Raw genomic sequence first — 24,709 nt, 5'->3', positions numbered from 1 at the left:
GCTCATTAATAATCATGAGCAGGTCACGTAACTCCACATCGAACAGCCCCCCTCATTAATAATCATTATAAGGTGACGTCCTCCAACTGGACCCCTCCATTCATAATAATTAGTGGCTGACGTCACTCCATATTTAGTACCCCCCGCCTAATGAATAATGACGTCACTCCACAATCAGAAAGGTGGAGCGGAAACTTAAATTTGTCGAGGCACAATTGCTTGCACTTTGCCACTATTTCATAAAGTAATCTACGCGTCACCTTTAGTAACGTGCCAAACACGTCCGAGTGTGTCACGTCACTCCACACGCGGCCCCTCCACTCATAAATATTCACGCGTCTCTGCATGTCATTACCACTAACGCTATGGAAGTTGGAGCGACTACTGCTGCTTTTGTAACGCCAATTCACCCATCTTTATCGAGAGTTAACCATCACATCAATGCAACGTCACATCGCGCCGCATCTCCTGGATTCATTTCCTCCCTCGCCACGTCGAACAAAAAGGGAGGTCAACTTGACGCTTCTAAATTATGCCGAAATAAAAAATGTTATGCTAAAATCGAAAATTTTCAGCTGCTTTGCGGGCCTTTTGACTCCAATTACAATTGTTTGCAACTAAAGCGGAACAGAACTACGTCTCAGAGCACCGCAACTAAAAGTCTTTTGAGTGTCCGTTGACGACAGTGGCACAGAGGCATTGCGTCAGCTGTGCTTATCACATTGTTGCGTGCAACAATCACTGCCCGTTCACTGCAGTGTTGCAGTCTAATTAATGCTGGCGAAGAGGTGTTTTATGCCTTCCTTTTGTGCTACATTAACGCACATTCATACAGTGCTACAGTTAAATGCACTACGGCGTTTTATAATATTTTTTTGCCAATATTCCCCGCCGTTACATTCAGCTAATTTATAATGGTTAACGACTGACTGCAACCAACTCCGCAAGGCAGAAACGTGGAGCGGAAATGAAAATTTGTTTAGGCACAAATGGCATTTTTTTAACGTCCATTGTCCCCATCTTTATCTCGAGCTAACCAGACAATTCCGCGCCACATCCCACTGCATTTTCTGCCTTAATTTATTTCTTCGCCACGTCAAACTGAAGCAAGGACAACTTTACGCTTGCAAATTATGCAAAAATACACATGTCTCTGCTGTTTTGCCACCATCGCCTCCTATTCAAATTGTTTGCTACTCCGGCGAGCTACAGCACATCACAAGTCTCAGAGCACTGCAACCAAAGTAATTGAATTTGATTTAAAGCTTTCGTGACTGCAGTAATTCATATTCTTAGCTCTTTCGGTAAAGTCACGTTGAAGGGAAACAATAAAATAATAAAATATATTTCTATATATTTTTTTTATAAAATATATTTCTATATATTTTTTTATTACTTTATTGTTTCCCTTCAACGTGACTTTACCGAAAGAGCTAAGGATATAATTGAATTTGTTTAGGCGAATATTGCCCCTTCTTTATGGACACATTTCTCGTTGATTTTGCAGATATTGTATCGATTTCCAATTTATTTCAAACACAGCGACCGAAAGCAGAAGAGAATAAAGTATCAGAGCAGTGAATTTGAACAAATTGAAGGTCAGGTATATACAGTGCTACAGTGACATGAAGTGAGGTGTTTTATAACATACTCTTGTGCAAGAATCACTGCCATTAATACAGTGCTACAGTGAACTGCAGTGAAGTGTTTGATGACATACTTTTGTGCAAGATTCACTGCCATTAAATTTACACAAGATACAATTATACTCCGCTCAATTTTTGCGTAAATATTACAGCTTCCGTCCTAGGACGGGCAAAGATGCGCGTATGATTAGATTTTTTTCTTAAAAGTTGCATTAATTTCAACAACAGTGAGGCAAAAGTTATTGTGCTGTCTCTAAAATATGTTGTTACAAATGTTCCTCAAAATATATTGAAAATAACTACTAATTATTCCACACACCATCAATGTGGCCATATGATATATATACAGTACTGTGTACATATTCACTCAATGCTAAACAAGTCAAAGAGTAAAAAAAATGGCTTGGATGATGAACAATTCCAACAAAATGTGTGCATAAAATGAGCAACACGTTTTCACCACAGTCGAGTGAATGTTGACCTATCAAGCACGTCGCACTTTCTGTCGGGCATGCCACTTGGTTGCTCTCCGGGTAATTCCAACGGGCTTGACAACATCGGAGCATCAGCTTGTTGCCTGCTTCGTGAAATTCTCATTGTTGGATGGCAAGTGTAAAATGTACCCTCTCCTCTCAGCCGTCGCTATTGAACTGACATTAATGGGCCCTCCTCCGGTCAACAAAGCGCCAGCTCGCTGATCTCATTTTAGCAACCATGACCTCATAAAACAAAGCTGTGTAGGGTCACAACTTTCAAAATATGGCTACGAGATCTACACACACTAGCTTACTAATGGGTATTATGTCAAAGGGTATTTAATATTTGCATTTTAGAAAGTACTCAGAGTTCAGTGATTCCCCCGCAGAAATCAATGGGCAGCTGTGGTATTTGAACCAATGTTTGCTAACCACTCACCTTTTCATCTGTCTATGTAGCCCAGTATATTAGAAAGCAATTAACGAGCTTAGCAACCCATATATGAGCTTACACGGAGGTGCATTTTGCATTATGAAACAATATATTATCCTTACAGATTGTGGAATGACTCTATGAATTGTTAATTAAGCACTGCCTGGGCAAGAATTTACTTACCACGACCCAATTGCACTGAGCGTTCATAACGACCGTGAGTCTGCAGTCGACAGTGCTAACTTCATATCTGACATCACCGTATAACAAATCAGACTCAAGCAACATGGAGATACGCTGAGTTTGGTTGCTGAGGGTAATATGAACAGGGCAAAAACACATTTGAAATAATTTCTACATGAATATTTATAAGCATAGATGACAGCTCATTGTTTGAGACTTTTTTTTCTGGTGGCTGTTCTAAAATTATTCATAGAACATATACGGGGTTCTACCAACACCTTTAATTGCATGGCGCTGTTTTCACAGCGATACATGAACACTGAGATAATACCATTGCAGATTTCAAAAGGTTTGAAATGATAGCATTGGTAAGAAAGGTGAGCACTATGGATTAGCAATTACTTGTATTTCCTGATTGCAAAATGCTAATTATATGGGATGCATGTAATGTGTTAGTCAACTAGATGGATGAACATTTGGTAAATATATTCCAGAACTATGCAAATACTTTACCTAAAATTTTGAGTATACATACATACATACAGAAACAGACAGTATCTCGGTGAATTACCATTACATATACAAATAGATATATGAATGTTAGCATTAACAGACGAAACAAATATTTCGATATACCAAGTATTATGCAACTGACTTTTTTTTATAGAAAATTCAGTGTCAGTACGGCCACTGAAAAAAATCAGTTAATAGGAAGGAAGACACCACCAACTATAAAATACATATGCTTAGCTCTTTCGGTAAAGTCACGTTGAAGGGAAACAATAAAATAATAAAATATATATAACAATTAAATCAATATATATTTTATTATTTTATTGTTTCCCTTCAACGTCACTTTACCGAAAGAGCTAAGAATATGAATTACTGCAGTCACGAAAGCTTTAAATCAAAATTTATAAAATACATGCTGAAATTCTAAGATATAAGCATGAATTCAACTGGAAAAAAATATTGCAGATGTAATGCTTTCATTTTCAAATTACATTACAGAAACTAAAATAGAAGCATTGCATTCTTTATTTTGTACTCTCATTTTCCACCTTTCGTCCCGTACAGAAAACCTTGACTAAAAAAAAACTTATTTTCCCTTCAGCAGTCACAAGGAGCATCATTAAAGTGTAAAAAAAAAACACCCTGACATGGTGGTTGTGGAGGTGTAAAACAGCCGCCCTTTTCTGCAACCGTATTGTCAGCGCAGCACCTGACAACACAGGCTGCAATAATATCCTGCTCGATTGCTCACGCGCTGCTGAATGCACGTGTGTGCAAAGAATGGTGGGCGTCTGTAAAAATATTCCATCGGCGGATGGAGCGGTGGACGCAAGTGATAAGCCTGCGCAATGCGCTGTGAATCCGACCACCTGTGTTCGATTCCAAGCAGTGGCTAAAGTCAGTGGTGAGCGATATCTGAACTCTTCCTGGCCCCCCTGCCCTTCCCCAACGGCGTGCCGACTCGCGTGGTGAAGTATGGCCAAAGCAACATCCATCACCGACACACAATCTGGAGGTCTTTATGTAGCAGTTGATTGACAATGTTGCCGTGATTTTTTTTTTAAATCTTCACTTCACTTTCTAGAAATTACGTGAGGAAATGTTCCCTTCATCACACAGGAATGCCTGCTAAACGCGAATGTGTGTGATTATTTGTGATATTTTGATTGCCTGCCTGAAAGCAGAATTGCATTCTTTAATAGTATAACACTTTATTGAATTAATATAGATTAATTTGAATAATACAGGCTAACGTATAATATGAAACACTGATATTTATACTACAGAGTATATAGAGTCAGTATATTTATATGTAAATGCATCATACACATGTATTCGGTTTTCACATCTATATTGTATAATTCATCATAACTACCAGCCATGTTTTATCCACTGCTGGATGAAGGCCTACGCATGGCATATGGCCACTCCCCATAGTCTGCAATGCTGCACTCTCAGCATTGCGATCCCTCATCTGGCTGCCATTCCATCACCAGTCTCGTTCATTGGCCATCATCCTTCCAGTATAGTCTTCTGCCCAAGCCCGTTTACATTTTTAAACAGTCCTAATGATGCCTCTAATTTGCATGTCTTCCAAGATCTCCATGTTCTTCCTCTCAATGTATGTCCCAGCATGCATCATACGATAGTGTACTTATGTTATACTGATGTCATAATTAGCTACGCTAACAATCTAACATCCAAAATCACATATGCATTTATACTGGAGGAATCCAATGAGCTATCGAGCTCTTTCGCACAGGTGGCAAAAAGGTTGGTGACCGCTGCTGTAAGCCACACCAAGGGGGCCCAGTGGGCACCACAAAAGCGCCCTGTAGAATTGTGCTGTGGGCCTTTAGCTCTGCTGCTGCTGCTATACATAACCACAGGCGACAGTATCCGTTGCTGCAAACCAAGTTCCAGGCACTGGTTGCAGACCTGTCTGTAAATAGCGCTGCAATGTCATGGCATGGGCCACACTGCCCGTCCCTGCTGTCTCTGCTGTAAGCTATGCTCCTAATTACCCTGCCATAGATAATGTGCTGCTGGCTCCCGTCGTTGACGGTGCTATAAGTGGAACAACCACGAGCCAACTTGCAGAATGCGATGGCTCGTAATTTACGGCTCCCTAATTTGCCTCATTTAAATGTTTGTCCCTTTTGTCCTGGGTATTCGAATTACACAACGTTCATGAGGATATATATGTCACGGGTCAACTGTTTAGCCTGTACATGTGCAGCCCTTTTGTTGATCAACTGCTGGATGAGGGTCTCTTCCACGCCGTGCGGATCACGAGGCTAAGTCGATCGTACTTCACGACACTGCTAATTGTGGGTTGTTGAAGGCAGAGAGCAATGGACGTGGGAGCATAAAGGCACAGTACTACTAATGGATGTTGCTGGACTACCCTCTGTTGTCCACAATTTGGCTCTGAAGTCCACGACCCCTGTCATGCACCGTGGTTGCCCACCCAAGCAGTATTCAGGCTGAGATCTGCTTAGCTCCCAAAATCTGATGAGACTGAGTGGATTCTGGTCAGTTTGGTCATCGTCTATGCTGCCTAGAAACACATTTTAAATACTTCATCTACAAAATATATTTGTGGTAGTAATCTACAATGAAAAAAACAACAACTTGTATTTAATTGCAATAAAAGACCAGTAAATATCTGCTTGATACAATATTTACTGACAGTGTTGTGACATTTACAAGCAATGCAAAACCAATCTATTACCCTACTTGAAGATTGAAGCATACCCAGATAAATAAATGACACTACTGTATGAATTGCATTATGCAATTTATATATCAACAACACTTCTCTTACAGTATTCGCGTGACGTTTTCGCTAAAACGACATATTCCGTCCACTGTGTAAAGGACACAACATCCAAAATTAATCTGCTATAATAAAGCCAGATGTTCGTAACAAGCTATTAAATTATAATTAACATGTTTTTTTTGTAAAAGCACTGTGTTATTCAAGGTTGTCTCGAAAGCGTTGTGCAGTAGCATTTACTTGCTTGAACACAAATTCAGAGCAACGGCGACTGGTTACAATGTGTTTGGTGCATATAATGTTTTCCCTCAATGCTCCTTGTAATATTTAACAATTTTCTTTTTAATTCACTTTTCAAAAATATGAATATGAAATATGTGGAATATGATTTCATAACATTTGGTTACTACTAAAAATGCCACATTCAAAAATGATAATCCTGCCACATTCACCCAAGGCAAGACCCCCTGCAATATTCTCTTAAAAGCGAACCCAATTGCATCCAGCATCACTCTGTCATCCACAGTTGGCAATCAGGTCTCATCCAATTTTTACCCATGCACTTTGACAGATGTTCACATTCCAAAAAAACATAGTAGCATCCTCAGCACTGAAACACCTTCAATGACAATGCGTGTGTTATTAATACGTATGCTCTACATTGAAATAACTAGTGCTGTAAAAAAAACCGACCTCGATTGCCATCAATGTACAATCGTTGCATATGTTAATGAATGCACAAGCGTGAGTGTTTTTTTTCCTATGCCTAGGGGGATTGCATTGGGATAGATTCAGCTGAGCTGCTATCTAAGGACCACAAGCGCCACTCCCATCCTCTCTGGGCTAATTGGCTAATTTTTCAGTCCTAAAAGCCGTGTGCTCGGCTGTGGGTTGCGATAAGCCCCGGTTATCAAACTAATTATCAGGCAGGTCCTGACTGGATAGCATTCCTAACAAGCATGCCACCTCCAGGTTAAGTTAATTCCTGAAGGAAAGGGACATTTTATATGTATATGTACCTAGGGTCCAAAATTCTTATTTTATTTTTTCATTCACTTACTGTACTGGACTGAAATTGGGTGACCTGTCACAGGAACAGTTCAATGGATCTTTTTTATACGGAGAAAAATACGAACACAAAATAACATGCCTCCTTCTGTACGGTCTGCTTTATGTATTTAGATTCACGTATGTATACTGTTACACATTTGTGTTGTTATTTTTCATTTACTCCAGATTGATTTAATCAATGTAATTTAACTCAACGCTGCACATTTCGAGGGGCGATCAGTGTGGGGCAAAGGATGGGTATACTTCCACCTTTTCCAGGAAGTCTGAGTAGTGTGGAAGAGTAGGCCAACATACCCTTTAGAGCAGTGGTTCTTAATCTTTACTGCGGCCTTGCACCCCTTTGGTTCTCGATTGTAAAAACAATGTATGATGTTAATAAATACACAGGTTTGATGAAACAAAGTAGTTGTACTTATGTGCCCGTGCTTGACTTGCGTTTCGATGGTTTACCTTATAAACTATATGGTGTTACCTTATAAACTATATGGTGTTACCTTATAAACTATATGGTGTTACCTTATAAACTATATGGTGTTACCTTATAAACTAGATGGTATATATCCCACAGCCACAGGGGGTGCGTGCACCCCATGTTCAGAACCACTGCTCTAGAGGGGCTGCAGAGCTTCCTCTCGCGGAGCCCCTGCCACCATCAGAGGCTTGCGAAAGCAATAACCTTATAATGGTGCAATATTAAAAAGTGTTTTAAATTAGTGTGGTCTGCAGCATTCTATAAATGTTATGTTTTCCCCATGCAATGGTATTTGTAAAACCGTTATGGAATCACCCCCCAACCGATTCTCACTTCACAAAAATATATTAATAATAATAAAAACCTTTCAAAATGGCTGAGTTCTGGATGTTTTCAGGACAGTTTTGGCACATAACAGTTCAGGGTTAATCTCCAAATTACACAGTAAGTATGGACAGGTCTCTACATAGAGTCTGAGTGCATTGGGATTTTTTTTCCAGTCTGTGATTTTACATTTCTCGTCTCAAGGTGCCGTGGTGAGAAATCTAATTTAGGTGCTTTGTGCATCTGCAATGCCCTTTTTTAAAGGTCAACAATGGATGACGAATTTTGCATCTGCCTGTAAAATAGCCAATGATGAGGCTTCACATTCAAATTTGCACTCATGTCTTCTGGTATTTATTAAAAAAACATAATTATTGGTAAAAAAATATAACGAAACAAATTATATATCTTTAATGACTGTAAATATACTGTACATCTAAATTAGAATGCTAGGTAAAATACATTATCTTTTATGATGTATGGTTGCTTGTTGACACTATTCATGGTTTGATTAATTGCATATATATTTCTAACATTATTCATGTTATAAGAACAAATAAAAACCCTTACTTTAAATGGAGGTCAAATATTACCAGGTATATTATACATTCTGAGGTCAAAAACACATTACATTTTTTTAAACATTGTAAAGTATTCAAATGTGACACATACATTTAATACTTCACTCGTAATTATCACTTTTCCACAAAATATAGGGTCTGCTTGAGTCTCTAGATTCCTGAGGTCAGGTCCCCAGAATGTTAGCTGACCTTGCTGTGTCCTAACATGCTTCAAGATAACCTAAATAAATAATTCAGCTAATGATAGAAAAACACATTTAGGTTAAATAGTATGGAGAAAAAAATCCATTTGGAACTGTATTGTATGTAACATAAGACATTATAATTAAGATGATTAAATACCGCACACATGTATACAATAACACTCTTCTCATCCATGACAGCGGATTGGATTCGATAGCGGACAAGGGAAATAACATAAGTAGAGGTATTTGTCCTATAATCCACAGAAAAAAAATGTACTTTTATCCATAGTTCATATGGATAATTTGATGAATTTTCTCTTGAGTGAAGTGTATTCTAGTACAGTGTATGTAGTATTCTGTATCCTGTAGCCGTGGTGGCATTGCTGGTCAGTGTAGATGGTGGCAACAATTTTCAACAGAATGTCCTCAAGCATTATCACACGTCGTCGTCGTCGTCATCATCATTATCCGCAGCTATTAGACAATCAGCAACATCCTCTGAAACATTCCTGCTTATCCCAGAACAACATGGATTCTGTGCGTTTTGGTTAAACTCCTGAATGGTCATCAACTTTTCTGCGTACTGTTCCAACTCTTGCGGTGTGAATAAACAAAACAATTAGCACCGTGGCGTTAATATTATGCACAGCTGTTATGGATAAAGGGATGACTTTCACACCGCACAATTGGCAGCAGTGTATTATTCACGAATGCCACGGATAGAGGAATAATTTAGTACCTTTCCACAACTCCGTCTTCTTATCTGTGAAATTACAGATAATGGGAGTGCTAATTTGCGAAGTCATAGGATAATCGTGGATCGACCCAAACCCATGGATATTAGGAGTACGAGACAAGAAGGCCACATTTTAATAAAAGCTTCATCGTGTATGTACATTCAAACAGCATGTACAAATGGTTGAAATACATAAACTCAACACATTCATGAATAATACTGCCATAAAAAGGAAAACACATGATTGGTGGCATTTCAGGGAATGGGTCTTCTTCATAGCAGAGAGAGGAAGCAAGAAATACAGTTAGAAAGATTAAGGTGGATTGTCAGACTGTCATTGCATTTGGCACAGTGCCTGGGGAATGCAAAAACCATGACTGTAATTGAGGCCTTTTGGCCAAGGAATACGAGGGGATTTAAAAGAACTGAGCCACTTTTGCCCTCTAAACCAATTTCATGAGGATTTGCGGGTTGAGAATTTAGCCGGATTCTCTCTTTCTCTTTCCTCTCGTTTTGACCTCAACAAAGTGCACGGCGATTTTATGTTTCGAACTAAAAAAAAACCCTCTTCATTAAACGTTTGCAGACTTGCTTAAAGTGGACAGCGAGTCAAAATTATTTTCTGCTCAAATGAGCATTCAGGCGATGCTCATCTGCTCTTCACAGCCTTGAACTGGTGGTGGCATTTCCATATTCCTTTGGCCGGGGAAGAGTCTATCCAGTGTATGCATTCCATGTATCTGTGGTGGTGCTCGAAAGCAACATATGTATACATTTCATGTAGGGAATAAACTAAGAGGAAAATAGATGATTTAATTAGTGATTTAATTACACTGCTGTAACATGACACCTGAGCTCCTTGTGATGGCTGTGCATGGGAGGTTTTTGCATTAAAAATCAATGCACGTAACTAAAAGTGCAATGAAGTGCAAGCTCAGTGTAATACAGCTTGATCGGACCTGCTGTCAAAAACCCACTGAGGAGAATCGAACAGTGTCCAATTGAATAATGAAATCGCTCAGAAAGCATTTCTGTCTTTTGAGCGTGTAATATCTCAAATAATTTTTATTTTTACGAAGCTACACTTGCTGCTTTGCACAGGACAAGAGTGCAGCATTCCGTTTGGAATTCGTATGCTTGAGATAAAAACAAACTAAGTTGTTGAGAAAAGGCACGAAATGCCAAGCAGGCAACAACAAACGGCACTGCCGAAGTTTTAATCGATAAGATACAACATATACTGCATTATGAACACATACTGCATTATGAACACATATACTGCATTATGAACTAACAAATGTTATGAGACCTTGGGAAAAGAGACAATGGACAGGGAATCCCAAAATCGAGCAGTGTGTTGGCACCGATTCCACATGTAAATTTCTCAAATTTTCAATTAAATTTCAGTTCAACTCAATAGACCAGAATGAACCCTCATTTTGCGAGAGTGACCTGGGTCACCAAAATAACAAAAGCTAAAGAAATCAAAAATACAATGCAGCAATTAAGTAAATGGAAATCACAACAAACACCAAAATCAGACGTACTGCGTGAAGATAGGCGAAACACGTTAAACGCATGCGGTACACGGGATGCGACCTGAAGCTCTGAATAAAGGCATAATACACAATCAAATAAATGCTCAGGTGTCAATAATAGCTGCAAACTCCACCTTCTAAATGATGTTAAATCTTAAAAGCTGAGATTAGAAAACTACAAGAGAGTGAAGCGGACTGATACAACGTGCTAAACAGCCTTCTATCTGAGAACAGAAGATTGCTCAATACAAATTACCATGGCACATTCAGTGGCTTGCAATGCTGCTGGAAATCTTATCGCGGGCATTCCAAAGACAGTGGTTTATCGTCGTATTGTTTTTTTCCCATACTGGTTATCTCGCCAAAGTGGTACAAAATCGCATCCGAAATGTGCCACAAATATTTATTGCAATCGGCACACGTCGAAAAAATGGAAACATTGCATAAAAAATGCATTGTTTAAATAATGTATTACCGTGTTATTATATATGCTGCAGTGTACTTTGCAAAGCTCATTTAATTCGAGACTGAGAGGCACACTATGAGTTTCGCTTTGACATTACATCGTTAGATTATTTATTGTTAACAAGCAGACAAAGGGACATGTTTTACTTTTAAGGCCAACATACTTTGCTCTGCTTTTACCCAAACCACAAGGTATCAATCATGTATGCCCACTTAAATAATTATCCAAAAATGTGGGCCAGTTCGTGGAGGAATCTCATTGAGACTATGCGTATTTGCGCATGTTTTTGTTTGTTTAGAAGCTGCAGAATTGAAACCATAGTACATTTCTTCTTTTCAATTTAAAGAATCCTTCTTGGCTAAATCATCAAATGAAAATAAATATATCGAACAATATATGCCGGACAATATGAACAAAAGCCAAAGGCAATGACTTGCTCATCAAAACCTGAATGTTATTGAGTGCAGTATTGTTGTTTACAACAGAACACGCCCCAGTGGAATGTAAAAAGCAAGCGGTTTTGTAAGTGGGGACCAAAATCAAATGTGACACGAGGCTCTCGACTGTAGCGGTCTGTGTTCCACATGTCTCTGTGTGCCCCTTCTGAGATGCGCAAGTGACTAAAACAGAGAATTGCCTCCAAGAGAGCCTGCAATTCTACCTTGCTACAAGTTTTCACCTACTCCCCAAATATCATTAAAGCAACAATGTTTTTTTGTATTACTCTTTGGTTCTTTCGGTAAAGTCACGTAGAGATAAATTAAATAATAATAGAATACGACGTTTCGATTGCAACACAAGCAACCATCATCAGGTACAAATGAATGAGAAAACAAACCTAGTGAACTTGGACATATAATGCAATACAACCCAGAGAGTCGGCTAACACAACAGTCAACACCCCACCTGGTTGATCAACGTTCTTCTAAAGAATGCTACATTTGAATGCTGTGTGTGTGTGTATAATAATATATTACAACCGCCGTTCACCACGGCACTTGTGTTATGCTACAGTAGGTGCACTTTGAGGCCACGTGAAGTATCGAGGGCTTGCTGGCAGCAGGTCACGGAATATATATATGGAGCTATATGATAGATGTAATTCCAAACAACGCGCAGTACAAAGAGAAAACACATTGGAGTGCTATACAGCACAACTGCTAAAAACTATCCGTAGTAAAAGTATATATGTTATACAAATGGTGTTAAGTAGATGAAGTTTAATTTGATCTACCAATACAGTTCACAACATGAAATAAATATATGGGTTTTAGTCCTGTGAGAATTATATTTTTCTCCACAATAGCACCATGAATTAAAATTGCATACAACATACATTTCAATGCAATGCACCTTTTAAAACATTCATGCTGAATTGGAAAATACCACATACTTCATAGCTGTTTTATGAAATTACTGTGAATTTTATGACAGGTGTATAGAATAAAATAAAATATATACATTGGAAAAAATACAAGTATTGAATACTCACCTAGAAAATATTAGCAATAGTTGGTAAATATTCAACTCGAATACATTTGATGTAAAACATTAAATAACAGTCATATTTTTAGAGCAGATGACAACAATGTGCATATTCTACGTGACAATATAACTTCAAAAATAGTGACAATATTTGATATTTCACCATTAAATCAAACCAATTTTTTTAAAAAATAAACGTCTGCTCATGTCCGATGTAAAATAAAAGCATTCAAAACATCAAAATACAACATTTAACAACTCCTGTAAATATAATTTTCCTGGTGACATTGATGAATTGATCAGCAAGTGCTTAGGAAACAGGCATACAACTCTCATTTCAAAAGGGCAATCTAGGCCACACCACAATAAATCATATCTTTTCCACATTTGATAAGTAACATTCACTCATTGCAGTTTGCCCGTACAATATATGATGGTTTGAAGCTGTGGAGGTCGGCTAGCTGAATTGTGTGCTACGCCTCATATATATCCTCTGGCTCACAACTGGTGAAAGCAGGATAAATTGCAAATCATCACGCCAGTCTGGCATCTCATCGATCTGATGGTCATATATTTCTCTTTTCTTATTTTCTAGACCTCTTCTCTGTTGTATCCATCAACAGCACTGGTCTCTTTTAGCTGCACAACAGTAAATAATGCGGCACAATATTACTAAAGGAAGACTAAACATCTCATCGTGGCTTTTTGATGTTCGCTATGAAAAGCCCTGATTCATATAATCGTAACTAAATAAAGTTTCCATAGAATTATATTTCTAGGCCATTTTCATATGTAATTATTCATTCTTCCATGCGGTGGTTGCTTTAAATTATACATGTACCTGTACATTTTTTTTTACATAATGTATTTTTTTATTTGTAATTCACAAAAGTCATATTGATTCTAAATAATACTTTATTTTACTGATACCAAATGACAAAAAAAAATAATAACTTAAAATTATAAAGAAACAGAATGGACCAATTGCTCTTTATACACATCACTGTTAAGCATATATAATGTATCAGGCGGGGATTATGACAAGAGGTTAATGAATCGATCTGTCACAATTATACGTGCCTAAACTTACACTGACCTTTTCTCTACCTCCCATGCAGCATGTCCCATGAATAAATTATGTAATAACGAAAATTGGAAAACTAAGCAGATGTTTTGTTGAGCTATTGAGGTGTGACTTTATCCATGTTAAACGATTGTTGTGGATGTCGTTTTGACCTGTATGGATCTGTAGTATACAAATCAGCCCTAATTAAATATAGACAGTTACTTTTCTGTTCAAAATGCAGTTACGGCATTGCGATTCATAACCTAATTTCAAATTCATTATTTTTTTAACAAAAATTGTGAATTTTAGTTTTTTTTTACAGGCTTTCTTTGACGCTTCTGAAACGAGACAATTTTGCAATTAGCTGTCCTGCCGTCAACCCTGCACCCTAAAAATCCTACCACCGTATCTCACATCTCATTCCCCCACCTCCTCCCCCGTTTAACCTCACATATGGCTTTTCTACCTTCACGCCGGCGATGCGTGTCCTGAAGGCGACGGTGTCACGTGTCACGCGCACGTGCAAATAACCCAGGGCTGGCGGTGGACGCGTCTACGGCGCCGCTGTGCTTCACTATTTGCTGCCACTCCGCTCGGGCATCCCCGCAGGTTGCCGTCGGCAAACCCCTCCGGATCGTGCAAGGACATGCTGTCTGAACGGGGTATTCCACAAGCGATACAACCGTAGGTTGTGTTCTGTTCTCATTATAAAATAACACGGGGCCAATATTATTTTGAAAATTGTCTCTAACATATTGCAATGGATGTTATATACACATACACATGAATATATATATTTACTCGACCACATATACATAAATATATAGACTACATATATAAATGTGTGTCGTCGATTAAATAATTAATTTCAGTATAAAATATTGATGAAAGCATAATTAACTCGAGAACCCACCAGGTGCAGAGGAGGTTGTTATAGAGGCTGCGGGGTTAACACGGAAGAGTGGAGGGCAGTGCAGCAACATCCATCGTTCTGCTGTATTCATATTCATCTATGCTCACCACTTTCACCAGCCTGCATTAACCCAGCGTGAAGTGTGGTTAAATATCCCACCCCCCCCCACCCCACAATCTGTACGGTGTGGCGAGACGCTCATCCAGCAGTGGATTGTCAAAACGCCGAATAAAATAAATAAATGTCAGTAGGTGTGTCCTTTCGTGAGCAGTACATAACTGAATCAGACAACACGTTGAGCGAAGATGATTTCTTAGAAATTGGTTGCGCTTTCAGCAATCTGACAACTGTTCAATAGTTTTTATCGCGTTAGCCTGAATTGAGAAGCAGATAAACTCGATGGCCTGCCGATTGAGGCTGCTATCCCACGCCAGAGAACTAAGTCGGCTTTCTCTTTTCTTGTCGGTGGGAGATGGTTATACTCTCTTCAAAAGCCTGTTGTGCCTTCATGCATCTGTGCTAACCACAACCTCTATCTGCTGCAAAGTTATCCCAGCTGTCAAGATCAATGCGGCAAAGACGAATCGGGAAACGCAATACCCGATTGAAGGAGATGGAATTATACGCAACTGCAATGGCCTATCGCACATCGACCTGTCAACCCATACAGGTGTGAGAGATGCCACCAGGACAGGCAGCACCACCCATAATGGCAAGGGTTGTCGATTCCAATTCAATGAACAGACCGAGTTCCCACTTTTGAGATCCTCGTTTCAAATCCATGCAGCCACCCAATGATTCAACCAGGTTCTCAATTGTAGTTAATTGATGGCCTCACCCTGGCCACAAATGACACACTATTAAATCCGGGCTTTCACTTGATTTGGTTTATTCTCAGATAGTAAAATTACACATTTTGGCTTGATTTACACACAACGAACACACTTTTTACAAGGCATGCAAAAGGTATAACCTCGAGCGTGGATCTCAAGGCGTATTTGAAGTGACTTCAAAAAGTAATTCTGAGACATCATCTTTGAGGGGGCATTCTCTGACACAGTGTGATGCATTGCTCGCTACAGAAATGGCAGCCAACATTGTGAACATGCTCTAGAGGACGTCCACGGTGGTGACAAAGCGATTACATATCAGCTTGTGCACAGCAGCTGGGTGGATTGTTGGGATTGTTGAACCATGACAGATGGCGACGCCTTGGGGAGGCCTTCAACTGGGAGTGAAAAAGACTGTGGCTGATGATGATGACTTCATTTTAAAGTGCTCAGCTAGTCAGTCTGGATATAGAAGTAAGGCTGCCAAGGGAGCTCCTGGAATTAAATTACCCGATGCAGATATTGACGAATTGAATGATTAACTGTTATACATGTGACTGGCACTGTGCAAAAGCGACAGGTAATGGTCGAGTTTGCCCAAGCAGAATTTGCTTTTCAAGTACATTTATAGTGAAGATCCGAGCTGAATAATATCGGTCTCATAAACACAAATATGTGACATGCAAAATGAAAGCTCTCATGGTGACCATGATGATGTACAGAGAAAGAATGGCGTTAAACGTAAACATTTTTTTTTTAAATGAATGCATCTCCTTTGCATAGTCTCCAAGTTAGATTGCCAATTTTGCTATCACACGTTTACAACACGCAGTATTTTCTGACCACTTTCGTGAAAGCGTGAGGTTGTGATAATGGATGGCTGCATGTTAATGGATTTAATGAATTTAACCATATGCCTTTCTGCCACTGCAGAGCCTCTCTATCAGGCACAGTTAGCCGATTCCCTTGTATGCTTATACACATTTAAATATAACCCCCGGCTTAGGTCACGCAGATATGTACTGTAATTAGTAGGATTTTTTTCTCCCCTAATGTGTGGAACCAACGGAATTGCCTGTTCACAAATTATGCATGTATACGTGTGACTGTGGAAAGACCTGGAATGGCCTGACCATTTTGCCTCATCTCGCCACGGTAAATTTTCTTCCCTCCCCTATTAATGTATTCATGGAACTCTATTGAGTAATTTCTATCCTGATGTTAGTGGTAAGATCATTTACTTTGCCTGCTTTTAAGTTCGATATCTGCTCGGAGATAATTTAAATAAATTGCTTTAGTTCTACTTAATGAAACATTTAGCTGTATCCAATCCTTATCTCAAACTGCACCAACATTTAAATGGACAGGGCTCAGTGCACGCAATTTATCTCCCAGCAAGTTAAAAGTTGTCTGCAGCAATCGTTGCGTGGCGTACCAGGACCCATGTGTGCAAGATAAAACACAAGCACATGTTCATGTGAACTAGTATTTCATGATTATCATCATCAGCCTTGGTCAATCCACTGCTGGTTAAAGGTCTCCCCAAGCTGCTGCCATTACCTGAGAGATCCTGGCATTTGGTATAATCGGAGTATTATTAGTGTCGCTCCTTGGAGCCTAAGCGATTGAATGTTTTACATAAATTGCAGTAATCATGATTACTTGATACAATCAAGATCATTTTATTTCACGTTTTTTTGCATGAACATGCCATTTGTAAAATTTCATGGCAGCTAGATTATGTTTTAAATACTGTATAGTGCACATTGTATCTAATAACAGCCACTATCTACAATACAAATATAAGTACATGTTACGATGAAAGAGTCACATAAATGTGCAACTTTTATTTATTTAAAGAATAGGCAAGGCTTGTGTCAACACACTGACAGGCATGAAACATTTTTTTAGCAAGAATAACGGATTACATTTATATTCAGTCAAATGTGTATAGGTAATTCACTGGTGATGGAGTTTTTAGTCCAGAGTATCATAGGTATAGTCGTAAATTAAAATATCACGGTATGTAATCTCTGTCAACGCAAAACAGCCCACGATCACAGATCTGTACTAAAGTGACATTTCAATTATCAAATATAAAGAGGGGTTTCTTGGTCGTAATTGAGCAGTGTATGATTATGTAGCGATCCAGCTGTATTCTTATTGGTTCCACATTGATAAAAAACATGTTGGTGTTTCATAGTGAGGTGTTCGAAACAAATAGAAACTATCTAGCAGGTTTCACTATTCAATGAACGGGCAAGAGCTTCACATCAGCCCGTGTGGCTCATGAGCCACGACATGAAAGTCAAAATCAGAGAAGAATAAGTATGGCATGAGTGCGACAATGTCAAGTCCCACCTATAATCGTCTTTGCCGCATTGCACGTGCAACTCGTAATCAAGAGGACATTTCACGTGGCCCTTTTTCACAAATTTACAATAGAAAAAGCATTCAGCGCGAACGTAAAACGTGGTTTAACCGAGGTGGGTGGAGGGGGGGGGAGTTATTTGAAAGCATAAACTCATATCACAAGGATTAATGTTCCACTATTTACATTTCTACGGGGAAAGTGTCAGAAATTCTTAAGGAAATGTATTTCTTTCCAATGTGCAAAACAAAAGAAGAAAACGTGCAAATACATGGATTCCGAAAGGAGGAATTTAATGAAGCGGCGATGACGCTACGTTTCAAACCCCGCAACGAGAAGGCGACGTCGTGCACAGCGACGTCATCGGGAAGCGAGGGACGAGGGGAGGCACAGGAACCTCGATCGCTACGGTGCAAACGTCAAGAAGAATCAATTTAGTGATGATTAGTGTGTCCAAGCGTTAAGCAGCCCCTTTCATAAATGAGCCCTGTTTCATTCACGGCGAAGCTTTAATAGCTACATAACTGCACGCTTCAGTTTAATTCGTCTTTAGACAGACAGAATGGCAAACGGACTGAGCTACTGCATTAAAGCTCTCAACCTTAGTTGAATTGCATGAAATAAACACACTCTTAACACTAATCATTAGGACTCCTTGATAGCAGAAAACATTTAGCAGGCTGAAATTTCAGGTAACAGCTCTGTTTCAGTGCAGAGAGAGAGAGAGAGGGCAGGTAGATTGGCCGACAGTCAGAGATCACACTCTGGGGGCTCTGAGAAAACTGGGACATTTTCCGAAAAAATTACAAACGGTCCATTCTGAATTAACACGAGTAGTTTGCTTCTGTATTCCTGTGCACACTACAGGTAACTCAGCTGCCAAAGTCATTCACTTTGCAATACATTCACACGACATCTGCTGGAAGCCTTCCTAACTAAATTCATGGCTTGTGAGACCAACATGTCAGCACTGGACTGACATGTTGGGTTTTATCATCTCTCCAATGCTGTCTTCCTGCCTGATGGGACATGCAGTGTTGCTAAATTGTTGTTATTCATGAACACCTGATTTTTACAAAATAATTCAGTGGTACGTTATTAAACACACATAGAGATAATCAGCTCAGCCAAAAATTCCTTGCCAAAGTGCGCCTGGCTGTGTTTTGAAAAAAAAAATCCATTTACCGCCCGGTGATTTTTTTAAAGTTACCGGGTGGTAAATCTGGCCACCTTTAACATTTAATTAATTGGCTTGTCTCCAAGGAATGCAGGGCAAGCACCTGCCAGTAAAAGTTGTGTGAAAAGTGCATCAGAATGAAATACCTTTCACGATGTAGGCAAAATTAACTGGACGAGGGACATATAAGGCTTGGGGGTGCTTTTGGACGGCACCTAATTGTACACTTGCTGTGGATTTCAAAAGTAGTCAAAACAGTTAAATGCATTTCGTTGTTATTGCTTTGCGGTGCCTATTAATGTCTTAAAAGGAGTCTTATTTATATCCCCTTCGTCCTAGATAAAAATGGGCCCTCTTGACAAATCGTCACATGCACATTTCCTCTCTTATAATTGCTTTCCGTGTTATTTCCATTGTAAATTTTGCATGACTTGATAGCATTGTAAAGCAAAGGTGACATTAAAAGATGGTAAATTGTAAGCACAATATTTTTCCTCCCGTTTGGTATATATCCACGTGATTGTGCTTTTGTAATTATTGTGACAAGAACATTATAAATTAAATAAAAATGCTGACAAAATGCAGAAAAACTAAACACATCTTAACAAAACAAAGGAAACGCCCATTGCACGTAATTGCCATATTTTACTTTTCTAGTGAAAACTGAAAATTCACATTTCCAGTAAACACTTCCAGTCACCGAATTGTGCTGCACAAAGTTATTCCTGTAAAATGTGTAGAAACGTGAATGTTGATGCTGGGCAACTGGCTGGAAAGTTAACGCAGACCTGCCAGGCAATGCACAACCAGTCAAATCTTGTTGGACGGGGCCAACGCGTTTCGACTCCTCGTGTGATGTAATGGAAGTTGGCAAGGACATCAAGTGCGCAGCTCCTCTGCGCCCCGAGCAGCCCAAGCAACGTCTGAAGAAGCAATTTGTAAGTTTGTTTGGGTCTAAGTAAATGAATAATCAAAGAACGAATGTACCTAAAACCCACTGGACACGATTTGTAAATAATAATTCAAGAACTTTCCGAGGGCTGGCTGCAGTCGATTCCTTTACTATTTTGTGATGTTCTCACAGTTAATAATGGCGGCCCGCCAATCATCCTACACAATTCAACGTTTTAACCATTTTTAGTCTATGATGGTAAAATAAATGCACGTGCGATTTTGAAAAGAACCAATTTTCGTATATTTCTGTTCAGCAGTAACCAAAATAATGAAAACTGCTCGTCGTGGAAGATTTGTGGCATACACATAGAATGCCTGGTAGACTGAATACAGCGTAGAATATGCTCCATTAGTATTGTGTGGCTGAGACCCAGGTACGAACCCTCTGCATGTCTTAAAATTATTAAATACAGGTTTCATTCTGAAGCCTGCTATCTTTTCAACAATATAATTCAAACACTTATAAAATATGCTTGCCAAATTCCATCACATCACTCGGAAATGTTTTTTTTTCCATTCACGAATATTTAACACATTATTTGGTGATGATGCATTGGCACAAGCACAAATAACAAGAACATAATCAACACAATCGTCTAGACTACCTTAAGGAGAAGTATATGAAAGGCAATATTTTGGGCAATGGCTGTTATTCACAAGCACACACACACTTACACATGTTTTCTTTTCAAAGCGGTGTCGACAAATGTGTTGTGTGTGGACCAATCAGTTTCAAAGACAATGCATATATTATCAGTGTTTTTTTTATATTCTTAGTTTTTTCGGTAAAGTCACGTTGAAGAGAAACAACAAAATAACAAAATATATATAAAACATCACCTGATGATGACCGTTTGAGTTATGGTCGAAACGTCGTGAGAATTTTTATTGTTTTATATATATTTTGTTATTTTGTTGTTTCTCTTCAACGTGACTTTACCGAAAAAACTAAGAATATGAATTACTGCAGTCACGAAAGCTTTAAATCAAAATTTAGTGTTTTTTTTGTTTGCATTTTGACCACAAGTATTGTGGTTAATGCAGACATGATTCCTTGTAAACGGTTTCAGTTTGGTGTTTTAACAACCTACCACCTGTTTCGTTGCCAGATAAAAGGGGAAAAACCTACTATTCGCAATGTTGGTTATTTTAATCAACAAATATTTGTCTTCAAATACTATAACACACAATGCTTAACTTTAGTCAGCAGCAAGTTTCTCACCGCTGATATTTTATACATTACGTTAGAGTCATTAATTAATTCACTGTGCTGGGTTGGAGGAGGGTTTGCGACACATTTAAAAAAATGGTCTTATCCAAAAATGCAATTATGAATCATAACATTGGTCGCGAAAGCTTACATGTAAAATAATGTGCAACACCATGGACAACATTTGCATGTTGTTGCGGTTGCTTTTGTTTGTAAAAAAAAGACAAGGGGTTTACTTTTTGTGCTATAATTTCCCCCCTAAGGCTAACTGAAAAAAGGCATTTGGCTAAAGTGATGATTTCTTTCCATTCCTTTTGTCACGCCCATGATAATCATTTGCATGCCTCGTTATCCTCTAGAATGTATATTAGTTATATATAAATAATGCACAATAGAGAACTGCATGTACTATACACACGTGTTAAGTGGTACACTATTCTTTGGTTCTTTCGGAAACGTCATGTAGATAGAAAATAATAATAAAGTGAATACAAATAATAAAATGAAGGTAAAACATATATTTCTTTAATTATATTTTTATTAACTTTATTATAATTTTTATATCTACGTGACTTTTCTGAAAGAACCAAAGAACATGAATGCCTGCAGTCACGAAAGTTTTCAGTAAAAGTTTAAGTGGTACACTTTTTAAAGCTGGATCAATATAGTTCTGCAAATCCTCAAGCCGAAACCAGATAGTCAAACAGGCAAAGTGTACAATGCAAGTAAGTGTTAAAAACCCTCCATTTGCCACTCACTACTATTGTCTGGGGAAAGCCTGAGGTCATGGTGAAAGGAATGTTATACTGGACATGAGGGCACTCAGAGGCAAGTAAACACTTGAACTATATCTAACACATAGGCTTTCGCGACCAATATTATTCATAATAAAGGTTTTTGGGTTAGATCGCGTAAGTATGTGTAGTGGATTCAACTGAGTCGCAGACGTACTTCTTGGAGGCAACACATTTATTTACGCCAACACATAACACAAAGGGGTTACTGCCCCTTTACCAGATCGTGGTGGACCACCAGGCTGACTACGCTAGTTACTGGGAGTAGCTACAACAGACAGGACCCTAGCTGGGGTCCTCGTCCACGTTTTGGGGACTTCTTCTTGGACATAGAAGGTAGATCTAGATCTTCAGATGACGGCAGCAACGCTGAATCCCGGTCCCCTGTGCGAACCCCGGTTTACATGCTGCTGGGTCGTGGCTGGCTCCGCCCTTGGTCACGGCCACCTTCGAGAAACCTCTTGTCGTTTCTCGACCCTTCCCGTAGGATCTACCCTGACACGTGACCACCCCCAAGCCCCCACCTGGGGCCCTGGTGTAGATTTTTCTGGTCACGTGCCTATCTAGGGTCAACCAGAGTGCCATGGCCTAGGGTGACCTCATCCCATGGCTGACACTCTCACACTCCCTCCTGTAGGAGTCAGCACTGCACGCCACGCGCGGTGCCACTGTGCTATTCCAGCGCTCACTGAGCCCCCTCTTGGGCTGGAAACCCTCCACCACCCGACATAGCCAATCAGTAAGGGATTGTCACAAAATGACAAACAGTTACTACTTCAGCCCACCGGTGTATTGAAGAGTGAATCCACAACATTTACAATTTGAGTACGACGTTTCGCTGGCAATTACATCCACACTCAGGTGGCAAGATGGCGGCGGCGTGTGTAGCAGCGTGTGAGTTGTTTTTGTGAGTTGTTTTGCGTGAGTGTAAACTGTGCGTGAGTGTGTGAAAATGTGAGTGAGAATGAGCTGTGTGTGAGCTGCGTGTGAGTGTGTGTGAGTGAGCCGTGTGTGTGAGTGAGCCGTGTGAGGGTGAGCCGTGTGAGAGTGGCCGTGACGAGAGGGACTTCTGCGTTCGTGTGTGTGTGATGGTGTGGTGATGTGCACTCTGTGTGTGTGAGATGGTGTGGTGATGTGCACTCTGTGTGTGTGTGTGATAGTGTGGTGGTGTGCACTCTGTATGTGTGTGATGGTGTGGTGATGTGCACTCTGTGTGTGTGAGATGGTGTGGTGATGTGCACTCTGTGTGTGTGATGGTGTGGTGATGTGCACTCTGTGTGTGTGATGGTGTGGTGATGTGCACTCTGTGTGTGTGTGAGATGGTGTGATGGTGTACACTCGTGTGTGTGTGTGATGGTGTGGTGATGTGCGCTCGTGTGTGTACCTGGCGCAGCCTGAGTGAGGCCTGGTTGGTCAAGCACGTGGCGCAGCACGAGTTAGGCCTGGTTGGTCGCGCACCTGGTGCGGCCTGGGTGGGGCCTGGTTGGTCGTACACATGACACTGCCTGAGGCCTAGCTGATCATGCACCTGGCACAGCCTGAGTGAGGCCTAGCTAATAGTGCACCTGGAGAAGCGTGAGTGAGGCCTAGTTAATCATGCACCTGGCGCAGCCTGAGTGAGGCCGAGTAAATCGTGAGGCCTGGCTGATCGTGCACCTGTCGCAGCCTGAGTGAGGCCTAATTAATCATGCACGTGGCGCAGCCTGAGTGAAGCCTAGCTGATCGTGCACCTAGCGCAGCCTGAGTGAGGCCTAGTAAATCATGCACAAGGCGCAGCCTGAGTGAGGCTTAGTTGGTCATACACGTGGCGCGGCCTGAGTGAGGCCTGACACTGCCTGGGTGATGCCTGGCGGATCGTGCATCTGGCGCGGCCTGAGAGAAGCCTGGTTAATCGTGCACAAGGCGCAGCCTGAGTGAGGCCTAGTTGACAGTGCACCTGGCGTAGCCTGAGTGAGGCCTAGTAAATCGTGCACCTGGCGCAGCCTGAGTGAGGCCTGGTTGATCGCGCCCATGGCGCAGCCTGAGTGAGGCCTAGTTAATAGTGTGACGGACCACAAGCTGTGTTCCTGCCAAGGCGGCATTGCCACGGACCCCAAGCTGTGTTCTTGCAAAGGCAACATTGTCGTGGCCCCAACCTGTGTTCCTGCCAAGGCAACATTGCCACGGACTCCAAGCTGTGTTCCTGCCAAGGCAACATTGCGACGGACCCCAAGCTGTGTTCCTGCCAAGGCAACATTGCGACGGACTCCAAGCTGTGTTCCTGCCAAGGCAACATTGCGACGGACTCCAACCTGTGTTCCTGCCAAGGCAACATTGCGACGGACTCCAAGCTGTGTTCCTGCCAAGGCAACATTGCCACGGACCCCAAGCTGTGTTCCTGGAAAACTTCACGGAGATCGTCAAGACGGCCAAGGGTCGTGAATGAAGAGTCCCCTGTGTGGGCTTCAGTGGGGCCGTCTGGTCGGGCAGCAGAGACATGAGAGGCCAAGAAACGACATTCCAGTCG

The 24,709-nt window shown here is 40.4% G+C and overlaps 2 protein-coding genes across 3 annotated transcripts in view; both read right to left on the bottom strand.

Moving 5' to 3' along the window:
- Positions 1-24,709, bottom strand: part of PLCB1 (phospholipase C beta 1) — a 196,206-nt gene that overhangs the window by 94,543 nt on the left and 76,954 nt on the right. The gene's annotated exons all lie outside the window — the stretch shown is intronic.
- LOC116939519 (uncharacterized) overlaps positions 7,865-24,709 on the bottom strand; it is a 43,857-nt gene continuing 27,012 nt past the window's right edge. The window contains exons 1-2 of the mRNA XM_076065046.1: positions 23,716-24,709; positions 7,865-23,645 (exon numbers count right to left, since the gene is read on the bottom strand). The exon at positions 23,716-24,709 is cut by the window's right edge and continues 27,012 nt beyond it. The gene's annotated coding sequence lies outside the window, so the exon portion shown is untranslated. The remainder of the gene's footprint in view (positions 23,646-23,715) is intronic.

This window comes from Petromyzon marinus, chromosome 6 (assembly GCF_048934315.1).
Source record: "Petromyzon marinus isolate PM22_M1 ecotype Great Lakes invasive population chromosome 6, UKy_Petmar_22M1.pri1.0, whole genome shotgun sequence".
In the NCBI taxonomy this organism is placed as follows: Eukaryota; Metazoa; Chordata; class Hyperoartia; order Petromyzontiformes; family Petromyzontidae; genus Petromyzon; species Petromyzon marinus.
The sequence above is the reverse complement of the archived record's forward strand: the minus strand, read 5'-3'. Positions and strand labels throughout refer to the sequence as shown.